Source organism: Anas acuta, chromosome 10 (genome assembly GCF_963932015.1).
Source record: "Anas acuta chromosome 10, bAnaAcu1.1, whole genome shotgun sequence".
Taxonomy (NCBI): Eukaryota; Metazoa; Chordata; class Aves; order Anseriformes; family Anatidae; genus Anas; species Anas acuta.
Window position 1 is genome coordinate 13672338 of NC_088988.1, and position 23352 is coordinate 13695689.

Here is a 23352-nt window from a genome sequence, read left to right on the forward strand (position 1 = left end):
ATCATGTGTGTGACTACGTATGAAATTAATGCTTTTAATCATTTAAGAACCCAAAAAGTTCTTAAAGAGAAGTTATTAAAGTTCTTAAAAGCTCTTAAACAGAGCCAAGGAGTGAACCTGGATGTCCTGGCTTGTGCTTCAGCTACTGGGTCACCAGCACAAAAATTATTCAGAACTGGTACTCTGCTAGGATTCGAGAACAACTTGTGTCATGCCTTTCTGTGCCTGATCATAAATACTGAGCAGCTTATTAAGTGTAAAAGCTTTCTAATACAGCAAGTTAATTGATTTCATATTTATTTGAAATCCCAGCTCATTCTTAGCTATAGAACATGATCCCCCCAGGAATAAATTCACATTTGTACACTGAGTGGTGTTTTTTTGTTTGGTTGGTTTTGGTTTTGTTTGTTTGTTTGCTTTTGGTTTGGTTTGGTTTTGACCCAAGATGCCTCCTCAGCCATGCAGCATCCTGCAATATACCAAAGCACTGCTCGGGCATGTTCTGTAGTAAACAGGCATCTCTTCTACTACAGCTGCTAAACCCTCCAGGATCACCAGGATAGAGTACATCTTGTATCAGTCATTCTTGCTAAAAAAAATAAAAATAAAAATCAACAAAACAAAAACAAACAAACAAACAAAAACCTTTACTGCTATGTAATAGGACAATATGGGAACAACCTATCACCTGGGTATTCCTGCACCTGTATAGATACCTTACTTTTCAGTTTCACACCTCTTCTGAATGTTGCAATTCTCTTCAGCAGTTTCACCAGAAACTCTGCATATTTTTCCAATATACAAGTATTTATTTCTCAGAATGTATGTGGATAACTAAAACAAGCAGTCTATCAAAGCAAGTTGGTTGAACTTTGTGTTAAAACTATTTGTATGCTGCATTTATTCCGGAGGCATGTTTGTCCCACCGGTTCTGATCTTATCTTTAGCCTGTACTGAGAAATGACTTCCATGAACTTTAGAAGGTCATCTTGTTAAACATCTATCCACTCTCCCCCACTCCTCCTAATCATCTAGAAATAATAATTAACTGAATTTGCTGGGAAGGGGATGGTGACTTTACTATCCAATTCACGTTATATATTTCAGATGACTCATATGCTGCTACTATGCTGCCTCCAAGAGTTTTTCCCCTACAAAAATCCTTACTCAAACTTACCAACTTATTTCTTCAGCAAAGGAGCAATATACATTTCTAAAACTTGCAAAAGCAGGCTTTGTGCTCTTGTGCAGGTATGAGCCCGTCAAAAGCAACATGCCACAAAGCAGAGAGCTTACATTTAGGACTCCATTGGGAAAGAGAACAACTGAGTCAGGCAGAACTCCATGCCAAACCTCTTTGGCTTAATATCGACTCCAATCCTTTAAAGATTTAGCCAAAGTCTTTGGAAATCAATTGCCTAATACCACACTTTGGGAATAATACCGGTATATTCATTGGAGCAGAGCAGATACTTCAAGCAGCCTGCAGCTGAGTGTTTGGTGCATTGTAAGAACGTGCCTAGCGAAGGAAGGCAGGCTCACCAGTTACAGCTGGCAGAGGGAGAAAAAAGAGGAAAGTAACTCCAACTCTAGTTGATTAGATGCAGCAACTCTTCAGAGGAAACTTGCTAGCTTCAGCAGCAACCAGCTTCAGCTGGTGGAGGGAGGTGTCACAACACATCCTATTCTGCTAGACATTGCTCTCTACGGAATTGCTCTAAACCAGCCAGGAATGTAGATCACAGTGCATTACATTCAATGAAGTTGCCTGTTGGGAAGTCAGCAGGACCCTCACATCCATCTAACTCCAAAACAAAACCTAGCAGCTTTGTTTTTTTAAACTCCTGTTTTGAAAGAGGCCCAAGACCTGCTTAAAGAGTAATACATTAAAACAAGCCTGAAATTCAGGTTTATAGAGCTTCATTATAACAAAGTCTTGTATCAGGTAACATGAAGGAGTTCGAAAGAATGTGGAGTGGCTCAGTATCAGTGATGGATGAAAGGGAATTTGGTAGCTGTGATACCAAAAGATAGCTGCCACAATTGCATACAGCCACAGCCAGTTAGTTCCTTACTTTCACATTTTTCATGAAAACTAGTATTGTTTTCCTTCTTGTTTTTCTCTGTATAATGTTCAGCAAGGCAGTCTTTAAGGAATAAAAGATTTTTTTCAACTTGTAAATACAGCTCTAACATGTTAATTACCCAGTTCAATCTCCTCATCTGAAACATTACCAAGAATGAGGCTGTTGGTGGAAAAGATGCCTGCCAGCATTCCTGAAAACTTACTTTTGGAACATCTTGTGTTTTGTTTTTAAGGGAGGTCTGAACCAAATCATACCACATTAAATGGGAAGGCCTGTTGAAGCATAGGTAAGTGCTCCAATTAATTCCAAGGACATTTGGAACAGCCTTTGTCTGTAATTGGTATATTCTGATGTTTGTAATATAGGAAAAGGCTTTTCATACACCAAGGCAGTAATCTCAAAGTCTCAGGAACAAACCTGGCAAAGAGAATATTAATCAAACTAAGATCAGATTTGCTTCCTTTCTAGGAGGCTTTTGTATTTTCCTAGAAAACATTTGTTGTAAGTGTGGAAAAAGACAAATTAATACTAAATTACAAGTGAGCATGCAAGGTTTTTCTAGAGCTTTGCATTAGACCAATCTCCCGCCATTCTCCTATCAAAGGAAAGCCCAGAAACTTGTCTTCCAATTCATGTACTGAAGTAAAACACAATTAGCACTAACCTGTTAAATATGTAAATATAAGCTTATGGCTCTGTGGGCTGTCCATCTCTCTCCATTTCCTGGGGATGTGTTCCTAACTAGTGTCTGGGCCAATCACTACACCAAAGACATTTATTCAGACAAGAGACCTGAAAGAAGGTGCATGACTACTCATACAGTAATTAATCCCATGTGATGCAATTAGTTTATGAGCATTAAATGTTTGTGCAAAACATTGAGTTAATAAATGTAAACAGACTCTACAAACCTTAACTTGCTTGCAGTTGTATTTATGGTAGTAGTTTCTTTAAATTATACTCACAAGTATAACTTCTTCACCTGGCTCACAGCAGTAGCCTGCATAAATAATCAAGAGTTAATCCTGAGACAAGTCTGCTTCAAGCTGCTTCCATATATGTGAAAAGAGGAGTTCAGAGATTCCTTTCAAAACATTTTCAGCTGCTCTTTCAATTCCCTAAGTGCTGCTGAGAGCAACACAGATGGGCTCTAGTTTCTCCAGTCAAACATCTGCACATTTTTAGCCCCTTACAAAAGATGGGCAGGCTACTCCTGAAGTGCCAGAAGACTGTCAGGTACATTTTTAACCTTTCAGCTCTGAGGTTTTAGATTACTCCTGTTCATGCTGACAAAGCCACTGTGCTGCCCTTATCCATGGTGACAAGGCCACACTGATCACTTGCCTCAACTTCCTTCTCCCTGACTCATCTTATTAGTCTACCAGCATGTTCACTTTACCTTTGCCCTTATTCTAACTGCCCCATTCAGGGTGTTTTATTAGACTTCAAAATACCAAGCAGTGTCTGAAAAATCATGTTTATATTATAAGGCAGATTTTAACTGCATCTCACACACAGTGATCAGACAAGGAATATGCAGATGAAAGTCTCCTTGTCATGGGTAAGTAACAGTCTGCTATTTCCTACAATTCACGTCGCCCAAGAACTTGTTCAAGATGACTCTCAATATGAAGCTCAGCTGCAAGAAGTACAGGAATCAGGACAGTAGCACCCACAGGATAACAAGCACACTCCCCTCACTTCCAAATTACGTTTGAGTTAGTTGCACTGCCTGTTCAAAGAATAACAAAGACTCTGATCTGAGTAGAAGGTGTTCCAATATTTTGCTGAAGTAGAAGGAAACACCCAATCTGAACAAGTCTGAGATGCTGTTAAAGACTCCCAGAGAAGCCAGAAACCTGTTACTCTGCAAAGACATCCAAGCTTCCTGAAATAATGATTTATACTAGTTCAGAAAGCATTGGCACCTGATCTGCCCAGGGACATGATCTCTCATTGATCTACTCATTCCCCAGCAAGATCAGTTGTAAGCAGGGAATCCTAGGAGGAATTAAAAAGCTTTCATTCTTGTCATGGATGAACTCAGTTATAAACTTTGTTTATAGCTCCCTAAATGTTCTCTGTTTACTGTCCAACAGTCCCAAAAGCACCGTTTGTCAACTCATGGCAGCACCATCGTCACCTTACAGTAGCACACAGAGCTTTACTTCAGTCAGGCCATGCCTCTCAGAGCACTTTTCAGCCATGCCTATATATTAAAAGTGTTAATTTAAATTTGACATCTGATTTTAAAAGCAATGGGTAGAAAGATTTAGAAGTTGTGTCTTAACACAATAATTCTAAAATAAGTCTCTTTTCCTGGTCTTTCTATGAAAAGTGGGAAAGATACAGTAGAATAACAGAAGAGCACATCTATTTGAAACAAAGTTTACATTGTTGTTTAACAAAAACATGACCTGATAGATAAAAAGCAACTCAGATACTTGGGTTATCTCCAGACTTGAGTGACATTTGATAGGTCACTTGAGTTCTCTGAACTTCTGCTCTGATTGTAGTTATATTGCATGGGCATGGAATACTTTTCAAAGTATGTTTATACAGTATTGAAAAAAAAACAGATTGCAATCCCTTTTACATCTTCAAAAGCTAATACAAACAGTTTAAACAGATCATTTCTAGAGACCTGTAATGATTAACATGTGATTTTTTTACCACATAATTAGAGACCTTCTTTTCCAAATACGTAAGTATACCTTTCATGACTCCAGATGAGTAATCTGAAAATCCCAGCACTTGGTATATTAACACCAGAATAGAAATTTAACATATTCCGGTATTATATTTTCATGGTTTCCTGAGGGCTTTTAAAGTTGTATACAGTTACATTTGTATTGAATCAATAAAATATGTTCCTCTCCATAAAAACACTGCCTGTCTTCCTGTGGGTATTTCATTGTCATGTCTCTAAACCAAGCATGGTCCTTGTGAACTCCAACTGACATGCTCAGAAAATTTCTGGCCACAAGTCTGTACTAAATGGCCTGCAGCCATACCTCCTACAGCTTTGATCTGGTACAGCTTCACAACAGGACTGACCTGCTAGATTTAGATGGAGATGTCCAAGGAAAACAGCTGAACAAGCATTAAGGTGAAGTGGGAACATTTAATGTGAGTGCCTTCAGAGGGTCTGTACCTGGAGATACAGGTCTCCATTCTGATACCAGTCTTAAGATGCTGAAAAAAATAAACAAATCAAAGGCAGCATGTTACAAATGGAGATAAACAATGCAGTATGTTTTCCTGGACGTTAGTACTGAACAGATTCCATCAGGATACTTGAAGTGCCATCTTGTGGAAGGTCAGCCTGAACTACTGAGCAATATCAGTAAATGAACAACACCGAAAACATTAAGTCTAGTTGCAGATTGTGGTCCAATTCAGGTTTTATCATTAGAGCTTGTCCACTGTGGAATTAGCAAGGTAATAGCATTCAACAAGATGCTGGCTCTTAGTCTGCTATTATTTGCATTACGCAAATAATATATTATTTCACAATATGAATATTGTGAAAGTAGTGTATGGCTTGATCAGAAACCCTTCCACTGTAGACAAAACACTAAAGAAACAATAGTTGGTGTGGAAAAAAGAGGAAAAAGTGGTTCTATATATGTTTGAACTACTTTCTGGAAGTGAGGTACTAAATAGGAGACTTTGCTTCTGAAATAAAGTAGCTGTAAATTACAATGATGGAATGAATCCTGTGCTAACACTCCCCTCACCCCCAAGTCAACAAGAAAGATACAGGTTTTGGCCCTGTAACAAGATATAATATAGTCACGCAGCATAAGCCAAGATAAGTTAGGATAAAACTGGCCTCATGAAACGCCAAGAGTTGTTCACCACAGAACTATACAAACTTTTATTTTTAACAGTACTCAAATATATGCCATTGTCACTTACCATATTGGCATTTTGATCAGTTTTCATTTAGAAAGTTTGTAGATTTGTTCTCCCCTGATATCCTGAAGCATGTATGCTTCTTCCCATATTTGAAGTGCAGAATTATGTTTTGAGATTAAGTACTTTCTTTTCAAGGAGGCAACAAAACAGAACAAGATACCACCAAACTCTTGGTGGCACAGCACACTGTGTTCTACCAGTGGCTGCACTAAACACTGCTGCTCCTGCAGAAGGTGGAGAGGAAAGAACACTATTATTACACAGCTAATAAATACCATCAGGCATTACATAGCAGAAATATTATCTGAGCTTAAACTTTCACACGTTTAATATGATGCACTTTGAGACAAGGAGAAAACCCCTAGCTAATACTGTCTCAGGAAGACAATAACAGTTACATTTACAATTAAAAAGCTACACGCTGCAAAGAAAGTAAGAAAATTCCAGCAAAAAAGTTAATATTTTTCTATTTTACATATCACACCCACTTTTCCCTACTACAAGACTGAGCTTACAGAAACCCTACAACATTCCAGTTCCGATATCAAAACTGGTCAGGTAACTGATACCAGTACTGTTTATGCAGCATGATAAGGCATCCTCTATTGATTTCAAAATATATATACCACAAGTTATTCCAAACATATCTAACTAGTTTATTACTGATATTAAAGCACTTATTAGAAAGTCCAAAGTACACTTTACATTACAGCATTTGTTACTAGCATTTTACTTCTCAAATGCTAGAAATGCTTGTCTTTGTATTGTTTGTAAATGCATAAAAACAATTCAACAGCAGTATTTTTACAAACAGGTGACTTAACCATGAAGCCCTAATTTCAGAGGGCTTGCTGGCATGTATATCAGTAGAATCTGTACCTGGAGAACCACTAAATGTTTTTTTCAAAATGACCCCAAACCCAACTTAAGAGCCTGTCATAAGGCATTCCCAGTCCAAGAGGCAGAAATTGCTAATATTTCAAACTTCCAAATTTTACATCAGAATGATAACACCAAGAAAATCAAAACCTTTTTCACAACAGCTGCTTAGCATTACTTTGAAGATTATTGCCTCAAATGTTGCCACAGAAAGAAAGGTTTTGTCTCAACCTATAGAATTGCACAACGTTTACTGCAGGAGGATTAGACGTTACTGTACCAAACACTGTTACCTAAGTGATTTCAGCTCCTGTGAGTTCCCTCTTTGGCAGCTCTATAGAAAAGGGTTATGCATGCTAGATGCCCACCACGAGCCAGAGAACTGAAATAAAGAAAGAGGAACACTCAGCAGAAGATTCAGATCCAAGTACACTCTCACAAACATCACTAATATATATATTCCAGGTTAGTTTCAAGAATCATTTAACCCATATTTGATCTTGTACTGTAAACCTATCAGAATCAAAATCAAGAAATATTCAATTAATTTATTTTAAAATTAAGTCAGCACTGCAGTTAAAGTGAAGAAGCCTTGGCGTGGAGGGGAAGCAAGCTTAACATCGCCTTTGTGCTTGTTCAGCGTATTAAATCTCATTGCACATGTCTGGACCCACTTTGAACAATCTCAACACAATGACCATTACTATAGACTGCTTTCCACTGCCTGGTCCTAGGAAACTCAGAACAGGGCTGGAAGATAAACCATAAGCAGCACAAACAGCCCAGTTCCTTCTGCCCACCTTCCCTCCACTGCTTGCTCATCCTACCCGCTCCCTGCCCCTCAGCTGTGCCAACACACTGTGGTGATGGTCAAATAGGATCAAAACACTTTTGAGAAAGAAAAACTTTTAAAATGCCATAAAAACTGGCTTCTTCCTCAATCCAATCTGCTTTGCCTGCTAATCCACTTTGCCTTGTGGCTCCAATCATGGTATCAGTCATCATAGCACAAATTAGGTTCTCGCTCTTCTTTTTTATCTCCTGATTAATATTTCATTGCTTCCAATTTGATTAAGAATAGTGAAAGAGCAAGACAGCTCAAGAAAATCAATAGTTATATTGAAAAAACAGCCTTGAAGCTTTGTCTGAAGGCTCCTATGAGCAGACTTGACTCATTTCACCGCCACCAAACGATGGAGCAGGGCAGGCCAGGAAGCACAGCCAGGGTCAGCTGAGAGTCCAGACCACCCCGCAAGCTCATGGTGACGAGGAAGGTCCAAGGTTGAGAGAGGAATGTCCAGGGAGACAAAGAACTAAAGCACATCAGTACGACTACCCTAATACTGAAACTCATGTCTCTACATCAAAAATTCAGGAAAACAAGGCTCCTTTGCTCCTCTTCCTGCTTCCTTTATGGATAAATAAGTGAATTCCATCTCTGTGGTTATTAGCCTGAATTGCTTGTAAGCACTACTGTTCACTCTAAGCTTTTGGTAGTCATTTTATACATACATATATGTATACAAAATAACTGGCATCTCATACCCTAATTGAAGGGACAGTGAAATCAGCAGTCTTTTCACTCAATTTGATAGTCTCATACCCCAATATACTAAACACAGCTAAAAGGAGAAAATGGAAGAAATTAGTAGGAATTATTAAAGGAATGACTACACCGGGGAATAGAGCATGCTGGAGGTGGCTTCAGGAACAACTTGTGATATTTAACATTTAATTCAGCCAAACCAAACCGCCTCCAGAACAGCTCTGGATCTAATGGAAAAATTTGGCTATGACAGTATGCATCAAGATCAGTTTATCCCGTGTTCATCCCATGTCACTCAGAGACAGTTTTCTTTTGCATGGAATAGGATCTCTGTTTGGTCCTTTCTGCTCTCCTGCCAGTGCACTGACCAGTGTAATCTGTTATTTTTGTTTTTAAAAAAATTAAAATAGAAATTGGACACTGGCAGCTCTGAAATATGGACTCAAGTTACAGGTAGAAGAGTTACCTGAATCACAGGAGCTAGATCCCATTTGCTGTAAACAGCAGGTTAGCATTGACCACTTCATTACACCACACTCATAAGAGTTAAGCAGAAACTGGCCTCTTGTTGCAGAACATTTGATCTTTCTCTGGGCAAGGGGAGACTGACTTTAGTTGTGTAGCTTCCTGTAATAAAACATAGAAAACGAAGTTCCCACAAGTTTCTCATTGATGTGTCCTTTAGGCAAAGCAGTTGCAGAGAGCACATGACAAGGCTACCAAACACTAATCTCTCAATCATTCTCAAGAGAGAAAAAATGAGAGAAAATGCCTCAAGCCTCTTGTGAGAATGAACTGTTCCCTATCACTTTGGCTGACCCTCTGCACCACTTCTGGCACGATGAATTCCTATGGCTCTGTTATGCCACTGGTGCCTCAAATAATCTCCCTTTTCTAGTAGCAATATACAGGGTGTGCAAGTTAGTGGTGGTAGCAGCAGTGCCATGGGATGCACAGCTTGGAGTCCCAGAGCAAAATCTTCCCACAGGCATTGACTCTGAGACCCAATCATTTCAGAATGTCCCAGATTCATTTCTGTACTTTCTGGGACTTTTCTTTTGCTCTTCTGAACCTTTAAATAGGGTGTAAATCCAAGGGACAATGTTAACTCTTTGTGAAGACACACAGTGTAACACTGGTTGGCAATTCTCTGCTCTCAAGGAGAATACTCCTCCACCTCCATCAGAATACCCTCAGGAGGGCCAAGATACTTGCTTGCCTTTGAAAGGGAAATGGAAGAGCATACAGAAGTCCATATTCCTAGAGAGACCAAAAACTTTATTAATTTGTATTTACAGGAGATAGAAAAAGTTCATTAATCAACACTTAAACACTCACTTCATCTCATTAGAGAGAAAAGGAAAAAATTTTCACTCTGTCGTTTATATTCCAGTGTAAGTGTTACAGGCAGAAAAGGCTTCAAGAGATATCTTATTTCCACTGGATTCTTTAACCATGATTCATATGACAGTACTGCTGCCAGGCACATGTTTTAATAAAAATGGAAAACAAGTTAGCCTGAGAATGGCTGTGTCTGTTCTGGGTTCAAATAAGCTTAAGTGACTTTTCTTCAAAGGGTAGCTTTATAATGACCTCTGCCTTTAATTTAGGGAAAATCAGTAACCAGCTTCTTAAACTTCTAGTCTACTAACTTGAACACAGTATTATATGGAGATGTATTTGTACCTGCCAGTGACTGGTGAAATCACAAATTTTTGATATAGAAGAGTTTTAAGCCTTCATTCTTTGTGAGACAGTCCCTTTAAAGAAGATGCAAAGATATTTGTAAACATAAAAGCCATTAGGTGAAAAAGCTGTTTTCCCACATCACGCAAACATTTAAATAACTAACTGAAATTCCTATCTCTGCTCAGATTGGCTCCTCTTTCTTTCTCCATCCTCCTCTTAGCAAATATCCATTTATTTAGGAATTGCATTTACTGCCCAATAAATATTTACTGTACTGGAAGCTAAAATACTCCCAGATTAGTGTGCTGAGCTAAATAACAGTCAATGTCCTCATTGTTTTCAAAGATCAGTGTCCAAATGCAAGTACTTCAGAATTAAGTTGAAGACATACTAATAACAACGTGGATGAAGGAAATGTGGAGCAAAAAGCTTCCTGCAGAAATTTAGATAATGAAAAAGGTAACTTAAGTCTGTCTATCCATGCCAGTGTTAGGTAACTGGAGGCAAGTGATTGGGGAAAAAAGGAGAAAAATAAAACAAAAAAACAGTTTTCTTGTTCCAAGGCATTCCAAAACCATTCATCCTTGGAACAGTCCAAATAACAAATCCCCCTTGTACAAAATTTTTCTGGCATCCTGGTCCAGATCTGCTTCTGCTCTCTCAGCTTCGACTGACAGCTCTTTCGTGACTTACATTCTTCTAGCCCCTCACATTGCTAAACATCTGACTTACATTTACAAAAGCAAAATCTTTGTGATTTTTTCTACCTGCTGGAATGCATCAGGACATTGAGAACACCAAGAGACCCTAATTGCCCTCATCAGCTTCATCTGGAGCCTCCACCCCACATCACCCCACTGGCCCAGGAACTGCATTTAAGCTCCAGGCCTTGTTGCTGGTCTTTGTCTGAACTGTGCTTGTTTTAGTGCCTTACTGGCTCTATCTCAGACCTCAGACCTACCACCTTGCTTATGGCTTGTCTGATGATCACCAGACCTGCTCTGTGAACCTCATTCAGATGCTGCAGGACTGTTACCTTTGTTGGTGAGGACACTTCTCCTGCCTTCTTACCTTCCCTTGCAGAACAGCTCACTCTTACTCCTCTGTGATAGCAAGCTGGTGAATAAATGATAAGCAACATAAGTTGTTACAAAGGGACTGAGGGGAAAAATAATGGAGGTCTCCCAAAGGAAAGGGAGCTGAGGAAAAGATGTAACCACAGATTTCTCTGTGTAACTTGAACAATGAGAACAGGAAGAACCTACCCAGGGCCACCAATTTGCTTGTTGGTGGAACTAAAGCCAGATGTAGAGTCCTTCAGCAGGCTCTGCTCTATGCAATCACAATTCCAGCTATCCAAGACATACCTGCTGCTATATTATGAGAGGAAGCAGTTGCTTAATAAAACACCTGAATCTGAACAGCAGAGTTTCTCGATCCATTAGGCAACTGTTATTTTACTATGGTTCTGTGTTACTCAGTTTGGCCCTCTTTTCCACTAATGCACAATGTAAATTTTAAAGTGCTTTTCTAATGTCACTGCATTTACTTACCTGTAATAGGTCAGGACACACTGTTAGTTCCATATGTATGTGTAAAATGTCACTAACAAACATGAAAGATGCAATCTTTCACTGTATGTATTGTTCTTTAACTGCCATCCTTTTAAGCAGTCTCCAAAAATCACCTTCCAGCACGTAGGCTTTATCACCAGAATTTGATTGCTTTCTGCAAGCCAGAACATAAAGGATATAAAGGGATGTTGTCCTGTAAAAAATATATATATATAAAAATAAAAATAAAAAATCATTCTAGTTTATAATTTAGGCATGTAGCAACTTGCAGACAACAGCTAAACTAAAAAACCCTGTCCAAAGTAGCTTAAATAAGGCTGTCCATAGATGCACTTTGTTACTAGTGCTTACAGCTCACAACATGAACGTAGCATGTTAAATACACATGTGACCTTAACCACAATGCCAGTGCAGACTTTTTCCCATCCGATACGATATGCACAGGATACCACAAAGACTGCAATATAGGCTGGTTTCAAAGCAAAACACCACAAGCTCCCAACAGCAATAAAAAGGTCATTTCTGTGCTAAATAACATCACTTAGTTGAGTAGTCCCAGTATGCTTACTGTGGATTGAAAAATAACGTAATGATGTATCAAACTTCACCCCAAGACTTCTCTACCACAATTTCTTATGGTTTCTAAAAGTTGCTTTCAGATCCTGCCCAGAGCCTACCCAGAAACCAGAAGAGGAATCAAACAGTGATTCATTCCCAGTTCCAAGAACCATCCCACATACTGTTCCTAGGTAATGAATATAGAGAAAATTGTACAGTCCATAGAAAATCGGAGAAACTGAACACTGTGACCCACACAATGGTTGAAGGAATTAAGATTGCTTATTCCAGAAAAGAAGGCGTTGAAGCATGATAATGAACTTAAAAACATAAAAGGCTGCTGCAGAGCTCTGCGCAGTGCGTTATGAGGCAGGATGTGGTGCTGTAGAATTACCATAATGATCTAAGTGAGACGAGTCAACACAGCAGGCTAGGAAGACCTAAAAGAAATACCCTTCCATAAATGTCTGAATTGGTAAGAGTTATCTTGGGAGGGTAAAGGAAGAAAATCTTTCAGGCTGGGAAAACTCAATGACAAGATAAGTCTTAGTAACAGCTGAGCTATTGTATTCATTCTGCAACAAGAATTAGAAACTGAGAACCTAGAGACATGTCTAAACGTAAAGGCAGTTCTGTGACAAGCAGAACAGAAAGATCTCCACAGGGATGTGGATAAAATGCCTTGCAGAAGTAGGGAGAACATCGAGCCCTGGTTTTACTGTGAAGGTGGTTGAGCAGTGGAACAGAACAGGTTGTGCAGAAAAGTTGTGAAGTCTCCATCCTTGGATAGGTTTAAAACCTAACCAGACACGGCTCAGAGCAACCTGCTCTAGCTGACCATGCTTTAAGGGGGGAAGAAAGGGGGATTGGACTAGATGCTCTCCAGAGGTCCCTTTCCACCTCAACTATACTTTTAAATCACACTGAATTGAACACAATATTAAATTATCCACAAGTAAATTTCAGCCAGGCTCTCATCTGGATAGAAGACAGAAATAAAAAAAAAGTAGACTTTTATTCCCTAAGAAATGGTGGTAGATAATTTTGTACAGGAATCATAGCAAAAAATGCAGCAGAAAATAGACGCATTTGGGCCTCCCACGTACACACCACTGGAGAGAAGATTTGGAAGAACTTCTGAAGATGCACCATGGAGAATGATCAGGAGGGTGGACAACCAGAAAGTCACTGGAGTCAAAGAAGCTGGAGGTTTCCAAACAGTGTCAGCATGGTCAGGGATCTTGAGGATGAAGTACTACTCTTGACCGAGAGTTCATTGCAAACTTTGGCAGGAACAACTATCAACTGAAAAAATAGCTCACATTTTTTGCCTTACTTAAGCAGTGACTAAAATATTAAAACAATGCTTTATTTATTAGAAAAAAAAATAAATAAAGATCACTGATCTTTTGTAACTCAAATTATTCCTACATGCAAGTTTTTGGGTAAAGTTTCTGAAAGCATGTAAGTCACTTGGATGCTTTCCCAAAGCTCATCTCTCCATTGCATGTATCGTCAGTACTGCAGACAGCTGAACACTTAATCTCATCCAGACATTCCTGGCTAATAGAAACCACAACTGTGGCACTTCTCAGGTGCACCTCACTTGAAAACACTGGCAGGTTTTTGTGCATTTTTCCATTCCTGACTAAATCTTGCTCTGTTACTGCTGCTCTCCAGCCTGTGTTATTAATGGTGTGCTGTCTTTCATAACTTACATAAGTTATATAAAGGATTCCACAGCTCTTGCCTGATAGCATCAGGTGGGAATTTATCCAAGGTGCTTAGTTTCTTAAATAATTAGGAACAGAACAGACTATAATGGAACAATATAAAGGACTTCAATGCCAGGGAAGAGTGCCAAAACCCCTCTGCGCTTTTAATATGAGCACGAAGAGTGCTCATGTTAAGATTTTCTCAGACAGTTTGGTTTTATTTATTAACTGCAGGATTTTTTTTCTCATGCCAACACTGACGTGTGATCATAATATGCAAAAATCTACGATCTAAAAATTTGGTAAAGTTCCAGGAAAGAGTTGTACAAGCTCTGTGTATAAAGTTCTTATTGATGGAACCAATATTCAGTCTGTCTTTAAAAATGTTCAGCTAGCACTGAATTCAGCAGGGTCTGGAATGACTGGAGTTTACCCTCAGTATCCATCGGAGAACTGCAGCCAGTATAGACAGATGTTTGCTAAAGCTTTGCTTTTATATTTTTCTGCACTTTTGCTTGTATCTCAGCTTGATAAATAGATTGCATTGGCTTTTCAGACAGCCTGAGGGCTCACGACACCTAACAGAGATGAAAACAGTTACCTACAAAGAGAAGAGTGAACTTGTGACTTGCTTTGAAATGAAGAGCTAAGGATGTAAGAATCCAGAAGTCCCTGTTGCAAAATATGACCTAAAAATCTGAAGTAGCAATTAATCTAATCAGTCATGTGAAGGCTGCCTTGCTTGGTGGGCTGAGCATGGGGTGCCAAGAGTAGCTGAATTCAGAGTAGCTGAATCTCAGAAGAGATTGGTCTCGCAATGTACCTCCCAAATCTGGGGCAGGCAATTAATTCTACAGCCCTCCTAAGGCAAATGAGGTTCAGGACACATGTACTGGGTTGGAGCCAGAGTGCTCAGCACTATATAATCAAACCCAGAAATGTATTTCAATGCTAACCTGGCTCAGTTATGATTGGAGATAACCTCTGCATAAAAATGGATTTGGGCCCTGCTAGCTGTTTGGGAGGTGAAATGCTTCTCTAGACAACACCCCATCTGTTTTAGAGAGGCTCCACCACTTGTGTCTTGCAGCCCAAATTCTGGTTTTAAATCCTTTTTGCATTGTTCTCTAGGAACAAAGGAGGGTAACAAAACTCTTCTATTTGCACCTGTGCTCTGCTTTTGGCATGTTTTTTCAGGTCACTGGAGTTTTGCCCTGCCTTCCACCCCACCCTCTCTCCTAGGTCTATGGCATCCTGACTGACCTAAGTGCAGTCTTTAACATTTTAAAAATTATAATCACTGGGTCCCTGTTCTTTTCCTTTGCTTATCCCTTGATCACTGTTCTTACAGGATTATGCCTGGGAACAGAGAGATCTGGTTCTGTGTTTTCATTATTGTTCCTTTTAATGGATAAAGGCCATTCATTGCACTTTTCTATTGAGGAAGATCACGACAATTCCAAAAGCCTTCTAAAACCATGATTAAACTGATAAATAACCTTGATAATACTCCAAAATTACTGAAGCACAAAGGGTTCACTTTTTTAGGACAGAATAAAAATACTGATTTACAGAGTTGAATCTAAAGTTACTAATGAATCCTTCTGTTTAAATAGGAAAAAAAAAAAAGTCCAGACAAAAAGCCACGTTTCTTCATTGTTCAATAATTTGCACTGGGTGAAATTATTTGTTATCTTGACAAGCATCCTGAAAAACTTTCAGATATTGAGTCAACATCACCAGATCTGACTTCCCATTTTGGGCTTGCTCTATCCCACCTCATTTCAGAAAGGTGCTGAGATATTGCAGCAATCTGTAAGCTGACCAGTGGGGTGAAATGGATAAGTACCCTTAAAAGGCCTAATATGTAGGGAGTAACTGAACTGTGAATTTATGGCACCTGAGCTCTTTGCTATTAATGTATTATTTAATATATAGTGTGTACAAAGAGAAGAAGGGCTTTTTTGCATTATTCATTTACAATATGCAATTTGCATAGCCAGAATTATTTGATTTGAAAGGCAAGACGTTGTGCGCATAGTTTTTTCCCTTATTAATATTTTTTCAAAATGCTCAAAAGGGTATCACTAATTTGTCCTGAACATTCTTTACATGTCCCATTTACTACTGCTGCTGCTGTGCATTTTTAAATAGGATAGAGCAAAAAATTTGTATGTGAATAGAACCCTCTTGTTGGAAACCCTAGAAGACTGTTGCTCTTCCAGATTATATTTGCTGTTTTGCACAAAGTGTAGCTTTCTATATAGAACATGTAGTTTGGCTATACCTGAAAATGCTGATGTTAAACCTAAAATGATTCAAGCACCTGTGATAAGATGAATTTCCATCAAATCCAAGAAAGGTCTGCCTGAAATCTGCCTTTGTTCCTCATCCAGTACTCCAGATCTGGATCTCTTTCCCTCTAAGCAGCTCTCACCAGCATCATTTTTAACCCTCTGAAGCATACACTTCCCCGACAGACTTCTAGACTTCTCCAAAACAGACCTGTCAGCTGGACTCTCCCCAACATTATGACCTGAAGTGCTCCAGGATCAGGCACCAGGTATGCACGTGACTCCCTTTAGTGCCTTAGCAGATGAAGCAGCCCCATCCTGTGCAGGGCAGTTATAGGCACACCCCCAGGGCACATCTGAGGATCTCCAGCAAGGAACTGGGAGCCTGAGCTTTTTGGGTTCCCTGTTTTCAACGAAACACACAAACCTGGTCTGACTTCTCTGTAAAATCAATTTTTGTCAACTCTCCAGGTGTTGAGTGAAAGACATGATGTGAAAATAGCTCCCTCTATCTCTGTGAGTTTCCCATGAAACTGTCAAGACTAAGTTTTTCTAAGATTCTGCAGCTGTTTGGAGTACAAGCTGTGTGTATATAGCTCACCTGGTGCTTCTTCTCTGTTTGCAAGGAACAAAAAAAGTCAGGAAAAATGTTTATTTGCTTGAAATCCCAATAATTCCTGTGAATGAGAAATCCTTTTGGTCAGACCTGTCAGCCACTGAGCAACATTTACCCAGCTAATGCAACAGTGACCTCTGCTGTACAGCTGCTGCTGCTGCTTTGTATTTGTTCTGCTACATTAAATTTGCTGATAATATCCTTACAGATAAGTCAAAACAAGAATTCTTTCAAGAGTAAGAATATTTGCCTCAAGGGAAGAGCATTCCTCTTTATACTAATAGGAGAGATTCAAACCACAGAACATTTTTCAAGTTACTGGCACGAACATATCACAACCTAGTTTTAATGCTTTCGCTAGATATCAAAACCATTATTAGCATTAAATGACCCTTGAACCACCCTCATAAAATTATTCTTGTAATTTGACTAGGAAGGAACCTGAGGCATAAGCCACTGGGTGACTTGCCCAAAGTCACACCCAAAATCACTGGCAGAGGAATCGAGGTTAGAGGAACTCAGGATTTCAAGCCCTGCTCTTTAATCACAAGATCATCCCTCCCTCTGCGGCATCAGCAGAATATCAACCAGCTATAAGTGGTACTTGTCACGCCGGTATGTTATTCTCCACACCATCTATGTGACATGGAAAAGCAACGCAAACTAGAACAAAGACACGACACTTGTTTTCAGCTACTGCCTCTTTGATTACAGGAGAGCACAAAGCCCGTAGGACACTCCTAAGCTTCTGGGTTTGATCTCACTGAAGCACTAAGCAACCAAAAATTCTGCCAAGTCAACAGCAGCAACATGTAAAAACCTCTGTCCTTGCCCTTCCCTCGCACCTCTAACTCTTCTCTTTCCATTCAGTCCTCCACGGGACCTGTCCCTGTGCTGCACAGAGGAGCAATTTGTGCCTGGCTCCTGTAACAGCCCAGCAACCAAACAGGTTAAAGGGGGCACAGGGTGTTGCTGTGCGATCCCACACTGCCGCAGCGTGGTGAGACAAGGCTGGAGCAAGCTGCAAACTTTCACTCAATCCCTCCAGCCATAAGCAAAAGTTTTCTGCAGCGTAGTGAAGTAATTAGTCATTTACCACTGCCAGTGACTTCAGTTCAGCTTGTAATAACAGGAGTAAAAACATTTCTAAAGGAGAAATAAAAATAGATAAAATGCTCTGAAATCAAATTTCAGTCTCAGCTGTGCAGAGACAGTGCGTGAATGTGGCAAGCTGCTTTGCTGGTAGTGTCAGTGGAACACTGAAGCCAGCTGTGGATTGACACTGCAGCTACGGATCTCCTCAGAAGAGCATGGGAGGGTATGACTTATAAATTCTGAGGGTTTGGACCTCTAAAATTTTATTACTGAGCATCCAGGAATGCTATGATCCCTATATATTCTTCTCTATCAGGACATTATGGAAAAAAAAAAAAATACAATTTTTTTTAAAGAATGTAAAAATGAAGGCTAGAATATACTGTTTTGCTGACCAGATGCAGTTGTTCTCAAAATACTTAACACACAAATTCCAGAAGTTCTGTTGAGAAGAATGTCACAAACTGCTCTGTCCCCAAACCAGGCTTTGCTGAAAGAAAGAAAGAAGAACTACAAGATATACTGAGTGACAAGCAAAAAAGCTCAGTCACCCTACCATGGAGTAAAGGTATGTAGAAGTGTCTAATCAGATGGGATGACTACGGGCTACTTAGTTATGACAATTTAAAAAGAACCAGATGTAGTAAAACTTATCTCAACAGCTCATTTTTGCATAATCTAGCTGTATTTTCATTGGTGCTGTGTATACACACGTATCTGTGGTGTTTTAGGTTGAGACCTCTGTATATCTTCGAGCTTCTTCTCCTGTTTCCTATATTGCATTTGAAAACTTCACCTAAGTAAAGTACCTCTTCTAAAAGGCATCTAGTTATTGTCTGAATAAATCAAATGGCAGACACTGAACTCCCATGCCTGATTGTTTTCTCCCCTGACTGATCACACCTGGTGTTTAAAAGGTGCACCTCTGTCCCACATTGCCTCTTTCTGTCTCCAGCCATCTGTTCATTACAGTGTCCCTTTTTTCATAAAAGCACATCTGCCCATCCTCCCCCCTCATTGAAGAACTGTTGGCCTGCAAAGAAGTAATTTCTCTGTCTCTTTTTGATAAGTGAAACATACAACACTCCCTACTTTCCTGCTGCAAGGTATTTTCTGCGGTGCTCAAGCTTTCCCGTGAATTACTTAGCTCTTGCCAATTTTTCAGCATTCTTTAGGAGACCTGCTGGAGCTGTGTGCAAAATCCCATCTCACTAGTGCTCTTTGTACAAACATCACTGCCCTATTTCTATCTCCCTTTCCTGCATTTCATTTTTGGAGGTACTGCTCTCCAGAAGTCTCATTTTCTGGGCTGGCTCATGTTTTGCTCCATGGTACATTAGTTTCATTCAGCCCTACCTTTACGAAAAATTCACTTTGCTGGAATGAGCCCAGCAAGCAAACAATCCAGATTTCTTCTGTGTTGCCCTTTAATAATCCACCATTCTTTGCATCAGTCACAAATTTATTATATTTCACATTTACTCTCGGATTATGGTAAGGGTCTTAGGTCTTCTACAAGCCCTATGAGGCCCTACTAGAGAAGCATCTAATAAATGGCAGTTCTCTCCAGCTATGTTCTTAGATTTTTCCATAAAGATCAACTTCATCTCTGCTTAACATTTGTAAAATATGTTTACCTTTTTAAAACTTCTTATTCGAAATGCCATGTCAAACTAAAGGTTTTCACAAAACTGTTCTAGCTATGCAGCTGCCCCCGACACTACAATCTCCAAGAATGAAGTTAATTTTCTCCTAAATAAATATTTTCTGTCAAAATGTCAGCTGACAATATATTCTGATTCTTTCTCAGCTGAACCTTTTCCACACTTTCCAATGATTTAACTCAAAACTTATGTCAAGCAGACTCATCTGTAGTTACATCTTCATTTGCTCTTTGAAACCTGGCACAAAGACCAATGCTGTTTTGGTTTCACAGAATTCTGCAAGTTTTACAAAACATTTAATGCCTGCAAAATATTTCATGTTTGAGCCAAGTAATATAATCCAAATTTATACTTGTACAACACTTTGTACTTCTGCCATCTTGGCACTATATTCATAACATTCCTCAGAGCTAAGTGTAAAGCTAAGTGTAAAAATATTCCAGAAAGCTGGGATAAATAGATTACCTTACCAACACCCAGCAAATGCATACTCCGTACCAGTAAGTACATACATTCACTTAGCATTCCTGAATGTTTTCCTTTAAATGGGATTCAAACTTACTAGATCCATGGAACATTTGCCTATCGTGACTGGTGTGATATCATCCCCCCCTCTAGAAGCAATATGGAAGTTGCTACATTTTCAACTTATTTTATCTTTAGTTGATAAATTCAGTAAGTTTTGTCTAGTTGACTTTTTGGAAAAAAAAAAAAAAAAAAATCTTTCTGGATCCAAAGAATGGATTACCACCAGTACTCTAAAAAAAGTACTTGGCAAAGACAAGAGATCTCTTCAGCTGCTTTTTGAGAACTTTTGGTTGCAAACAATTCACAGTTGAATGAAATATATTTAAGAGTCTCATTGGTTACTTTAGGGTTAGAAAGTATTTTAATCCACAGTTTATGCAAGCATTCCGAAACCTGTTTTTGTCAAAATAACTTGACAAAATTGTTTTGTCAAATTATTGATTTGTACTGAAGTTCTAGTATTGATTTCTGAGTCACAAATAATTTTACTATCACCATCTGAGAATGGGTCATTACCATTGTTAAAATGAGAGGCATGTTCTCCTGCTCCTACCATTTATCCACTTTTTTTTTTTTTTCTCCCCAGTTTTATATGCTGGACAACACAAATACACCACCTTCATCTACAGTTCCCACCATATCCATTCAGGTTCAAACTGCCCTCTCCAGTAGTCCCATCCAACTCTCCAGCCCATCGGGTTTATTTTAACCAACCTGACTGTAGTCCTTTCAGTTCAAGTCACAGCCGAGTCCTCAAGACAATTATTATCTCTACTGCAGGCACACTCAGATAATTCCCAGCCTTTCATTGAACAGTGCACTTCACTTGTGAGATTTGCATAAATACATCAACGAAAGCTGTATCTGATAGAAAGCTGAAGAGAATCATCTGTAAACACATAAACTAAAGAACTGACCCTTCCTGTAAGCTGGTCCCACAGTTTTGCAGTTCTGTAAGGATCCTGATGCTTTGTCCATCACATTCCCAGATGCCTGCTGGCATCCTCTAACCTTTCTGCCTCCTATGGCCTTAAAAAACTTCTTCTGGTCCTAGAACCAAGGGTTTCTGTTCCCTTCCTCAGCTTACAATGCTGAAGTAATCTCAAAATCCAGATCAAGTGTTTGAAACTTGCCATAGATAATTCTAGGAAATGCTATCTTCTTACTCACTATGCTACTGCTACTCACCTGCTACTGTTGCCCTACTATATCACTGTTGTTACCACTGGTTTGGTAGCACTTTTTACTTCAAACTTTTGTATTTCTCTGTATCATTTCACTTTATACCAATCTGTTCTCCGCTGCTACAGAGAATCCCTAACCTACCAGCAGAATCTTTTCGCACTAAGCACTGTAACTGCACCTCAGCTTTGCTTCAGCCACAGTTAACAGTTCTTCCGAGCAATGAGGTAATACAAGGGAAGAGAGAACAAACTTGCAGAAAAGGCAGCAAGAGAAAATAGCAGCTACACGATACAGCCCAGCAAGGCTAGGGCCAGAAAGAGTTTTCCACCCTATTTTTTAATCTGTATTATACCTTATTTTCTGCCATATGTATGAAATACTACCAAGCCTCTCGCGTTTAAACTCGTAAGAAGAACCTATATAAAAGAAAAACAGTTGCTACAGTACACACTCTTAATTAATGCTGAAACGGACGGTTTTCCCTGTTAGCTAAATCTAAAAATAGGTCCCACGTTCTCAGAATGAAAGTGGATGTTTTGCAAGTAAGGCTACAAAAATTTACCAGAAAACCCCACTGATGAGACAGCAGGAAGAAAATTCAAGGACATTTTTCACAATATGGGAAAGATGAGAGAGAGTAGTGGTAATGTGGTGAGCTGGACAAAATTAGAGTAATGATGGGATACAGGGAAGTAAAACAAAAATAGTTTTTCTCTAGTACCTTTTTATTTTTTTGCATATAGTACCATGAACTTCATTTATTTAAAAATAAGATAAGTTTTTCAGTTCCTAGATTAGAATGCTCAAACTAGCATGTGACCTCAGGAAACCAAGCATCATTGTCTATGTGATTCAGCATACACACTGATTTTTCAAAATATGTTTAGTATTTCCTTGAAAGATTGTGTTTTCCAAATGGTATGTAATGTGTTACAATATCAATATACGAATTCATAAGAGAAATAAGTTATTTTTTGACATCTTCATTTGCTTTATATATTTCTGCTCATTTCATTACACTCACCCTGTGCATGGAGTATTAGCTTCTACCACCGCAAATCAAGCAGTAGTCAGCAGACTTGTGAGGGGTCACTGTTTAACTCACTGAATAGGAAGCTTCTTGAACAGGATTAATCTCCTCCATCTGCCAACCAGCACAGAGGCCTGTAGACAGTTTTGTAGGAAGACACGGTGTTGTCTGAACACCATTCTCACGTCAAACCTGATTCCATTCATCCTTTTTGTGATTCTACACACTGATCAGACTTACTGTTACACAAGAACAAAGCCTCCATCTTCAGAAGTCTCTAGCAGACTGCAACACATTAACTCCTAGTTTACGAAGAATATAAGTCATATGAAACCTATTAGAAACCATTTAAAGAAGCCTGTTTTCATCTGGTTCTTCCCTCATGGCTTTTCACATGCTGATGAAGTTCCTCTAAATAACTTATGAGTGTTTCCTCTAGGAAGATATCACAGACAGGAAACATGCAGAATCTGCAAAAATAGTCCCTGTACTGGGGGGAGGGAACAAACACTATTTACCAGTATATCATAACACAATTTTTGGGTACTACCACCAAAAAGATAAAGGAGAAGATAAGCTGAGTATTAAAATTAGAGACTTTTAAGAAGAGACAATGATATTAAACTCTATAGGTTACTCTGACCAATTGCCAGTCAGAAATGTAAAAGCAACACAATGTTATTAAACCTATTATTCTTAAGCTTAGAGTATTAAACATTCAGAAGTAGATCCTACCAAACAACTACAAATAGAAAACTCATTCCAACCTAACAAATCCAGGTTAAACCCCTTTATATAACCACTACTTTTAAAGGACCAACCTATTAAGAAAAGTTATGGCTACATGAATTTATCTTCTGTCAGGGCCCTGAGAACACCAACAGCCCCCCAATTATCCTTATCAGCACTATCTGGGGCCTCCACCCATGTGCTGTTGGTCCACTGGCCCAGGAACCATGTTTAAGCTTATG

At 39.1% G+C, this 23352-nt stretch overlaps 2 long non-coding RNA genes across 2 annotated transcripts in view; both read right to left on the reverse strand.

The window, feature by feature from the left end:
* Positions 1-6240: 6240 nt before the first annotated feature.
* Positions 6241-23352, reverse strand: part of LOC137861888 (uncharacterized) — a 53597-nt gene continuing 36485 nt past the window's right edge. The window contains exons 4-6 of the long non-coding RNA XR_011099905.1: positions 13365-13559; positions 8900-11889; positions 6241-7269 (exon numbers count right to left, since the gene is read on the reverse strand). This is a non-coding gene — a long non-coding RNA (uncharacterized lncRNA). The remainder of the gene's footprint in view (positions 7270-8899; positions 11890-13364; positions 13560-23352) is intronic.
* LOC137861890 (uncharacterized) lies at positions 13572-22703 on the reverse strand. The gene is made up of 3 exons (XR_011099911.1): positions 22622-22703; positions 22376-22515; positions 13572-14570 (listed from the first exon to the last, which is right to left on the reverse strand). It is a non-coding gene; the product is annotated as an uncharacterized lncRNA (long non-coding RNA).